Genomic DNA, 8,771 nt, shown 5'->3' with positions numbered 1-8,771 from the left:
AGCTGAGACTTATCCTCAGGTCTCCTGACCCTGAGTGCCATACCCCTCCTAACAGCCTGCCACAAATCTTTCTGTCCCTCAAGACTGATATTATGGTCAAACTCGGTGTTTGGTCAAGCACCAGAGGTTCCTGTAGCCTTTGAAAAATGCACAAGAAACAGATCTTTTTGAAAAAAAAAAAAAAAAATGCTTCTTTCCCTGCCTCAGTCCCAGCAGGGATAATGCTTAGGCATTACCACTAATTGTAGTAACCAGTAGAGGATCTGGGACAATTTCCAGAGGCAAGTTTACTTTTCAGGGCCAACCCTCTTGATCACCCCATTGGAGGGATGCGGACTCTTCCAAAGGTCTGACTAGCTGGAGATTAGGCAGGTTGTTTTGCTTGTTTGCCCTCTGATCCGGGCCCTCCCTCCCTCGCCCTGCTCTCCCCCACGGAGGCTGAACCCTGCAGGCCACATTTGCCAAGGCCCCAACACCCACAGCCAGGAGGGTAGAAACCAGAGTCTTTCTATCCTGATAGGTCACCTCTGTGGTGCCAGTTCCTGCCAGGAAACCTCCACCAGGGTTCCAGTCTCTGTGGTTCTGGAAGCACCATCTCCTCTCTATGACTTTCCACCTGAGAATTTTCCCGTGCTTGCTACTCACAAGGCTGCCTTTCACCCTTGTCTGCCCCTTTCATCTCTTCCAATGCCTTCATAACCATAACTGTGGAGGTTTCTGGAATGGGTATGCTTTCTGCCTGGACTGTGACCAATGCCATGTCAGTGTGAGTCTGCTGAGACCCAGCCCGGAGAGGGTTAAACACACAGAATTATGGGACAGTTCTATCTTGACCACCTGTAAGGGGAGCCAAAAAGGCAGGCCGGCCAGGAGGCCCCCAGAGGGAGAACTAGGTCTGCAGTTGCCTGGAAATGAAGAGGCAGGCCAAGTGCACCGTGGTCTGCACGGGAACCAAGGGACCTGGGGTTGGCCCCGCTGTCCCACCATAGGTCCCTTTCCCCCTCACAAGACCCCACCCACCCTGGCATCCTTCAGTGCTATGACATGGTCTGTGCTTCTCCCACATGTGGGCCAGACGGCGTGACTCAGCCTCTCGGAGCTCTGAGCGGGCCAAATTTCCGGGTCCACATCACCTCTATGGAGCTGGAGGAGGAGGGCTCTCTTAGAGATGGCAGCAAAGAGAGCAGGTGTCTTTTCTCCCCGCTCCTGCACCTGCAGCATCTGGGACTCAGAGAAGAGAGTCACAGACTCTTCCTTCCCTCCCCCACCTCACCCCCACAGCCCCTCATTCCCTCAGGCCAAGAGGATCTGACAAGGACCTTTAACAGCCTTGCCTGGGCAGGGACCCCAGGGGAGGCTGTGTTCTCTGAAGATACTATTCGTGAACACAGATACATCATGTAGAAAGGAGGAAAGCCGGGCCTCACCTTCAGATTTATGTGGACCTGCTACACGCACACTTGCCCCCGAGCTAAGTACTTTCCCATATTTTATGTTATTTCATCATACTCTAACGGGAGAGAATCAGACCCCCACCCAAAATATATCAGGCCCTAATCAACATTTCCTTATTGGCTACCTGCCGGGTACCGGGCATTCTGCAGAGACAACTGAACTGTGCTTCCTGCCTTCTAAGAAAGTTCAGAACCTGGGGTCTGAAATCAGCCAGACCTGCCTGGGTTTGAATCCAGAGTGCAGCAATTAGTACGTATATGACCTTGAGCCGGTGACCCTTGTCCCTGAGCCTCAGTTTCTTCATGTATAAAATGAGCATAATAGTGCTCCCGTCTCATTGAGTTGTTGAAGGATTCATGTAGGTAACAAGCTTAGCAAGTGTCCAGTACATGGTCAACACTCTTCAGAAAGTGTTGACTATTATTTTTTTTTTTGATGAATAAATCTAGATTACACGCTCAGCCCCATGAGAAGCATTTTTGGAGGCTGTCTTGCTACTTCTGTTCACACTGTGGGTACATCACAAAGCCTTCTGACTCCAGAAGAGGATAAAATACAGCTCTTCCTTTCTCATGCTGGAAGTCTCCAGCAAAGCTGACCTCAGAGGAATCCCACACGCACTCAGTCCCCCCGACAGGCCCTGCCGCTGAGTTGCCGGATGTCCGCTGAGGTCCAAGGCTTGGAGAGTTTCCGGGACTGGCGGGGTCACACTGTGGCTGGGCCATGCCGGGCAGCCCCACCCTTCCTGGCAGCCTGGCCTCCTCCTCGGTCTCTGAAAGCCTGCCAAGGCAGAGGGAGGGCTGGCAGAGGGAGATGGAAGGTCCTGCTGGGATGTTTGCCCCAAGGGAAGCCTGAGGGAGGGGGGAGAGGAGTGGGAGGAGGAGGTGCGAGCAGGGCAGCCGGTCCACTCCACCCTCTCGTCCTGCCACGCAGAAAATCCAGTTTCTGGAGTGCCAAGCGCTCCTCCTAGTGGGGAAGGAATAATGCAAAATCCCACTGGGCAGCCTTTCTGCCCCCTTCTCCCGCCGCCTCCTCCCCCCAACACACCAGGAGAGGTGGGCCACCTCCACCAGGCCTCTTGGTGACACCAGTCCTGGCCCACAGCTCATCACAGCTGAAAAAGCCCTTTCACATCCAGTTCCCACACTTGGCAATGTTTCAGAGGGCACATTTTTAACACCCCCTTTCACGGATAAGAACATGGAGTCCCTCCCTGGCAGTCAGTCTCCTGTCGAGCTGGGACTAGACACCAGGTCTTTTCATCCCACTCACCATAGGTTTTGTTCAGTGCTCCACATTCAACATCAGAGAGAGGGAGAAATGGTTATCTTCTCGCCCGCTGCCCGCCCCCCTATCTCCAGGCCTCACAAAAGCATGGCACCACCCTGGGACCAAGACTGCTTCTTTTATGTGCCCCTCAGTCACAAGAGCCTCAGTGTCCCGTGGCAGCCTGATTAAACCCACCCTTTTCCTGCAGGATCAGCCTGTGTCTTCAGGCCCCACACATCTCAGGGCCAGCCTTCCCTTCCACCAGCAGGAAAAAGGCTTTCTGCCCACTGTGGTCAGATCTAGGAATCAGTAAGTCTCCTCCCCAAGCTGCCTCAACCACACACAAGCTGTGCTGAGCCCGGGCAGCCCAGACAGCGAGGAGCAGGGGCAGCGAGGACTGACTTGAGCCCTGCTGGCCCTGTGCTTCCTGCCTTGGCAGACACAGCTTGGAGAGGGGCCATTTTGGATCCACTCACTCATCAAGGAGAGGGAGGTCACTCTTGCCCTGTCTTCTTCCCTAAAAACACAGTTCTTCCTCTGAGCTCGCCAGAGGCTGGCCTCCCACTCTGGAGGCCCAAACACGCAGCCCTGGGGATCCCCAGTCCCGGCGATGACCCCAGAGGCCTGGCTTAGAGACCCGCTGCTGCTGGCCCCTCTCCTACAGAAGAGGGGTTCTCACGGGGAGGCTTTCCCAAGCCTGGGAGCCTGCTCTCCTCCCTGGGAGAGAGGAGGAGGACAGCGCTCTGCTCACCGTCCGTATCGTGCCATGGGACAGAGCTGGGCCTGAGCTCAAGGACAGGCCGACCAGACAGTGACCTATGTTTTCCGGGAAGGCAGCCAGTCCTCGGGCCCTCGGGCTTCCAGGCACTGAGGAGAATGACAGAGCAGGCACCTGCCACCATCCTGGGTAGGCCCCACCCAGGCCCCAGCTGGGCGGGCATGCATGACTCTGGTCTCTGGGCCAGAACATTGCAGCAAGAGGGGACCACTACACTCAGCCCTTTCCTTGGCCACTGCTTCGTGAGCTAAACAGTGCGGCATGGAGGGGACGAGGGGCATGACCCGAGGCCTCAAGGTTGTCCCCCTTGTGCCAGAGAACACAGGATTCAAATCTGGTTGTTTCATCATGAGCAAGTCTTCTCTCCCCTGCTAGACTGAGGGCATTGGGAAGGCATTTAACTTGGCCCCTAGAGTCCTGGGTTCTATTCCTGGAGGGTGTTGCCATCTACCTGGGACCGTGGTCGGGTCACTTCAGCCCCCTGAGCCTCGATTTCCTCAGCTGTACCAGGGGGCAGGAACCCCTGCTGTGCCCAGCTCCGTAGTTGCTCCAAGCTTTAGAGTGTAAGTAAAATCTTACTGACCTGCGTTAGTACTTCTGTTTTCCACAGGAGGGGAGAGGAAATGAAAAACAAGAAGAATATGAGTAAACTTGGGCTCTCCTCAGCCACCTAGCCTGAGCCACAGGAGCGCCCTTTCCAGGGAGGGCCCCTGTGGCTGACAGAGTGGGGTGCTCACCCGCCTGAGGGCAGGATGTGGGAATGACCCCATTTCTCAACTTGGTAGAAGGGTCCTCCTGCCTCTCAGAGGATGCAAGGGACCCTCCAGCCCCGCTGTCTCCAGCTCCTCAGTGCACACCTGGGAGTCACATTTCTAGGAAAGGGGATGGGGCTGGGACAGCCAGTGAAAGGGGTCAAAAGCAGGTTGTAGGAGAACCAGCTGAAGAGACACAGGTAGTTCAGCCCAGACCAGGAGACCTAGCTCCCAACAGCACAGAGCAGTCCCGGGAAAGGGGATCGGACCTCATCCTGCCCCAAACAGCCTTATGGTGAGCATTTAGAGGGCAGATTTTTAAAAGCTGAGCTCTCCCACAAAGAATTGCCGAGGGCCTGGGCGGGGGGTGTGTGATGGCGGGAGGTGTTCTGTGCTCAGATTCGACAGACCCATCCTGCAAGGTGGATCATGGGCTGAGGACATTAGGGATCCTCCCCACTTCCTGGGGATCCCAGGATTCCCCGGTCACCTGGGGATGCGCACTTCTCCGGGGTTGTCATCAGCCAGCACGGCTCTGGAGGATTATTCGGAACAGAAGTGCTTGGCCAGAGCGTGTTGCTGGTACCGCCCGAAGCGCTACGCATATTGTGCATGTTATCCACACGCACTAGGGGCCCGCGTCTATCAGGACAAGCAGTTTAATGGGTTATAAACCGTTCTGTTCCCATGTCACCTTCTGTTTACACACACACACGCACACACGCACACACACAGTGTATCTCTCTCCCCTCGCTGTGTCAATAGAACCCACAGAGGCTCCTCGACTCCCTGCCATGAAGTATGTGGCTTCCCAGTGCCAGGAAAAACACGTCGGTGCACGAAAATAACCCACCCTGAAATGCAGCAGGCCGGTTGCTCGGGGCTGGTGGTCCCCTGGTTGCCACACACGAGTCTGACACTTGGCATTCACCGGCCAAAATCCACACTCCAGTCACCGTGAGTCAGGAGGGAGGCAGGTGCTGGGCGGCGGCCCCATCCTCGGGAGGCTATTGGTGATTCTTGAGCCTGGAACTCTCGGGGCTGTCACGGAGCACCCTGTCCTCCAGCCACCCCATCCGCCCAGAAGCCCAGCCAGCAGCCGGCCGCCTGTACAGCAGCTGTGGGTGAGGGATGCAGACAACCCAGAGTCACCACCGTTGGGGAGCAGTCTTCATCTTCAAAGGCGGCCGGCCCAGCGCAGACCCTCGGGAAAGAGCAGCTCTTAATGGAAGGGTACTGGATTCCTTGAGGCAAATTCATACCGACGGAGCAGATGACGCTGTATCTTGTTTTCGTCTGTAGCACCGCAGACATGAATGGGAAGGGCCTGGCTCTTCAGGGCCGGGGTGGTCAGACGTCACTCAGGAGGGAGGCAGAATACCAAAGAGGAGCTGAGTCCAAGAGACGCAGCCCTGTCTCCTGAGTTACCATTCTCTTTCCACCAGCTCCTGCTCCATGTGAACGGCAGGATGAAGGAGAAAAGATCATCTGACACGGCTGCCTCTGAGACACACCTCACGTGGTCCTCTCCCTCCCTCCTTCCCCCTTCAGACCTTGGACCCTACAAGCTTGCTCCGACCAAACACTTGCTGTGCCCTCAGCCTGGAAGACCCTTCCCTCGCTTCTGTGCCGGGCCTCCGCTCAAAAGTTGCCTCCTCCAGGAAGCCTTCCCTGACTGTGAACTCTACATCACTGCCAAGTGTTAATTCTCTGCAGAGAACTATCTGACGTCTTCTTGTTTATTTATGTGTGCACATCGCTTCTCGGCCTTTTGGCTAAGATCAAGTGTAGTATTTATGTGTGCGTATGTGTATCTGTGTTTATACTCTCTCCTTCCAATAAAATTTAAGTATCAGGAGAGGAGGGACCAGGTGGGTGTTTAACAAATACAGTTAAATGACCAAAAGAGAAAATTTCATTTTTAATTGCCGACAGCCCAGTGTTGGTGGAGATGCTGAATATTTGTAGAGATATTGTTAAACCTTCTGCGTAGAATAATGTGTATGTCCCTTGGGTGACTCCCAAGGTCCTTGCACTCTTGGCCAGCACATCCAATGTAGTCGGGGTTCGTGATGCTCACAGACTCTGATACCTAAACAGGACAGAAGGACAAAGCATTTTCCTGGTCTCTTAAGGAGCAAATGGGATTTTCTGAGAATAACCTTCCTTTGTTTTCCTTCTCACTTGCAGAAGAGGGCTCAGGAGATGGGGTTGACAGCCCCCTCTCCCCCCCATAATTGCTTCCCTCCCTTCTTCCTCTTCCATCCTGACTATTTGTCATTCTCTGCTTGTGGCAAATTGCTTTTCACCCTTGAAAACCCAGAATAGTTGCTAACCAAGACAGCCTGGAAGGTTTTTTTGCAAGCAGGGGGTGTTTAGAGATAGAAAACTCTATTGATTACTCTCCCCAATAGCAGCGTCACTGAAATTCAATTTACTAAGCATTTGTGGGCAATCTGTGAGGCCACTACCCTGCTGGACATCCTGGTGATGTGGAGGCGGGTCCCGCCTTTGAGGGGCTGTCAGACCAGTAAGAAAGAGATTATTTTGACTCAATAAATGTTTTCTTAAGAGCTTACTAAATGCTAACCACTGGATGGCCTCCAGTGAATGAGGGATAGGCCTGCCCTGAGCAGCTCATCAGCATGTGGGGAAGGAGAAATTCCTAACAATTTCAATACTCTGTTTTGGGTTCTGTGGAGGAAGAGGCACAGACGAGAGGAGGGGGCAGCAGGTGCTAAGGGAGCAGATGGGGAAATTAAGCGCTAAAGGAGAAGTTGGAGTTCACCTGACAAGGGGGAATCTGTGTGGGCGGGGGTTGGGTAGTTAGACTGAAAGGCTTCACAGAGAGAGACAACAGGTGTAGAGGTGGGCATGTGCTTGCTGGGTCCAAGGAGGCTCCTGTGGCTGGAGGAGGGAGGGAAGGAGCAGACGGCTGAGGCAGTGTTGCGGAGGCAGGCAGGGAAATGATGGAGGACTGAGGCTGGGAGAAGATCTGCAGAATGGCAAGTGGTCTACTGCAGCAAAAAGATAGAAAATGTGTAAGGGGGCAGTGAAGGAGTTTAGACATTATCGTGGAGCAAGGGGGAGCTTGGGAGGAGATTGCTCAAGGTGGAAGTGGGGAGACCAATCTGGAGGCTATGGCCCCCAGGGGCGAGACAGATGACAAGGGCCAGGGCAGAGCGGTGGGGAGTGGGGGGATTGCCAACTACAATAATAATAACATGGTCTTTCTGCCCCACCACCACATGAAGCCCTCACATCAAATGCCCTCTCAGACTTTATCCCCAGGTCCTCCCTCACTCCTTCCCCACCCCCCCCACCCCACCTCCCTGCTCCCCACTGGAGATCAGGCATTGGCAAGCAAGCACTCCTGGCGAATATGTACATTATGACGCAAGGAGAATGTATCCCGAAAACAGACACCTGCGAGGTGCCTCTCCCACCCCAAAGATTCCCACCCCTCCTGTGTCCATGCATGCGCACTGACGGTCACCTTAGCTGCATTTCCAGCACCTAGAAATGAACCAGAGGAGGAAAATCCTCCTTGAGAAAGTGCAGCGTGACTTATGAATGGAGTGGGGCGGGGGGGGGGGGGGGGCGGTTCTTGGGCACTGGGAGACACAGCTGATCATGAAATACTTTTTTGTGTGCACCCCCTGCTCCAATCAGCTGACTCACGACCCCCTGGCCCACCAGTACATCAGGGCCCCTGGATTTGCTTGGTTGGGTAAGAGTCAAGAGGGGGTGACAGAGGGCGCCTGGGTAGCTCAGTTGGTTAAGCGACTGCCTTCGGCTCAGGTCATGATCCTGGAGTCCCTGGATCGAGTCCCGCATCGGGCTCCCTGCTCGGCAGGGAGTCTGCTTCTCCCTCTGACCCTCCCCCCTCTCATGTGCTCTCTGTCTCTCTCATTCTCTCTGTCTCAGATAAATAAATAAAATTTAAAAAAAAAAAAAAGAGGGGGTGACAGAGAAAGCACAGGGCTGAGCCACCACGAAGCCTGGGTTCTGGGACACACTCTGTTACCATGTGGGTCCCTTCTCCTCTCTGGGCTGCAGTTTGCCCATCTGTAAAATAGGGGGTCAGAGCAGCTGACAGTCAAACGCCTACGGTCTCTGACCTCTTCCCCGTAGGGGTGTGTGGAGGCCAGTTACCTGGTCCCCCGCCCAGGACCCAGGGTACTTCCACCTCCTGCCCCAGAGCCAGCCCTTCCGGCCATAGCACTGTGGTGAAAAGGAGCCAAGTTCAGGCGCAGCCAGCCTGATGGGGGGACGCCACTTCCCAACTGGCCCTGCCGAGGCCTCCACCCCAGCTGCACCCGAGTGGAAGGCCCAAGGCCTGTGCCCGGGCGGCCTGCCGAGCACAGCCCCAGACCCTGCAGGTGGCCACGAGCCGCCAGGGGTGGCCGTGGAACCCGGGCTGGAGGACGGCTGAGAAAGGCGGGAAACAGTGGTGGGGAGACAAGTCACCTGGTCAGAGACAAAAGGAAGGTTAAAGCGAGGGAAAGCGAGCCAGC

The 8,771-nt window shown here is 55.0% G+C and overlaps 1 pseudogene; it reads left to right on the top strand.

The window, feature by feature from the left end:
* Window positions 1-6,009: 6,009 nt before the first annotated feature.
* LOC123834903 (U2 spliceosomal RNA) lies at window positions 6,010-6,085 on the top strand (annotated as a pseudogene).
* Window positions 6,086-8,771: the final 2,686 nt, after the last annotated feature.

The sequence above is a fragment of the Mirounga angustirostris genome, unplaced genomic scaffold, assembly GCF_029215605.1.
Source record: "Mirounga angustirostris isolate CCGP_5_RB_7025 unplaced genomic scaffold, mMirAng1.0.hap1 SCAF_1, whole genome shotgun sequence".
In the NCBI taxonomy this organism is placed as follows: Eukaryota; Metazoa; Chordata; class Mammalia; order Carnivora; family Phocidae; genus Mirounga; species Mirounga angustirostris.
This window is presented reverse-complemented; position numbering and strand designations above follow the sequence as displayed.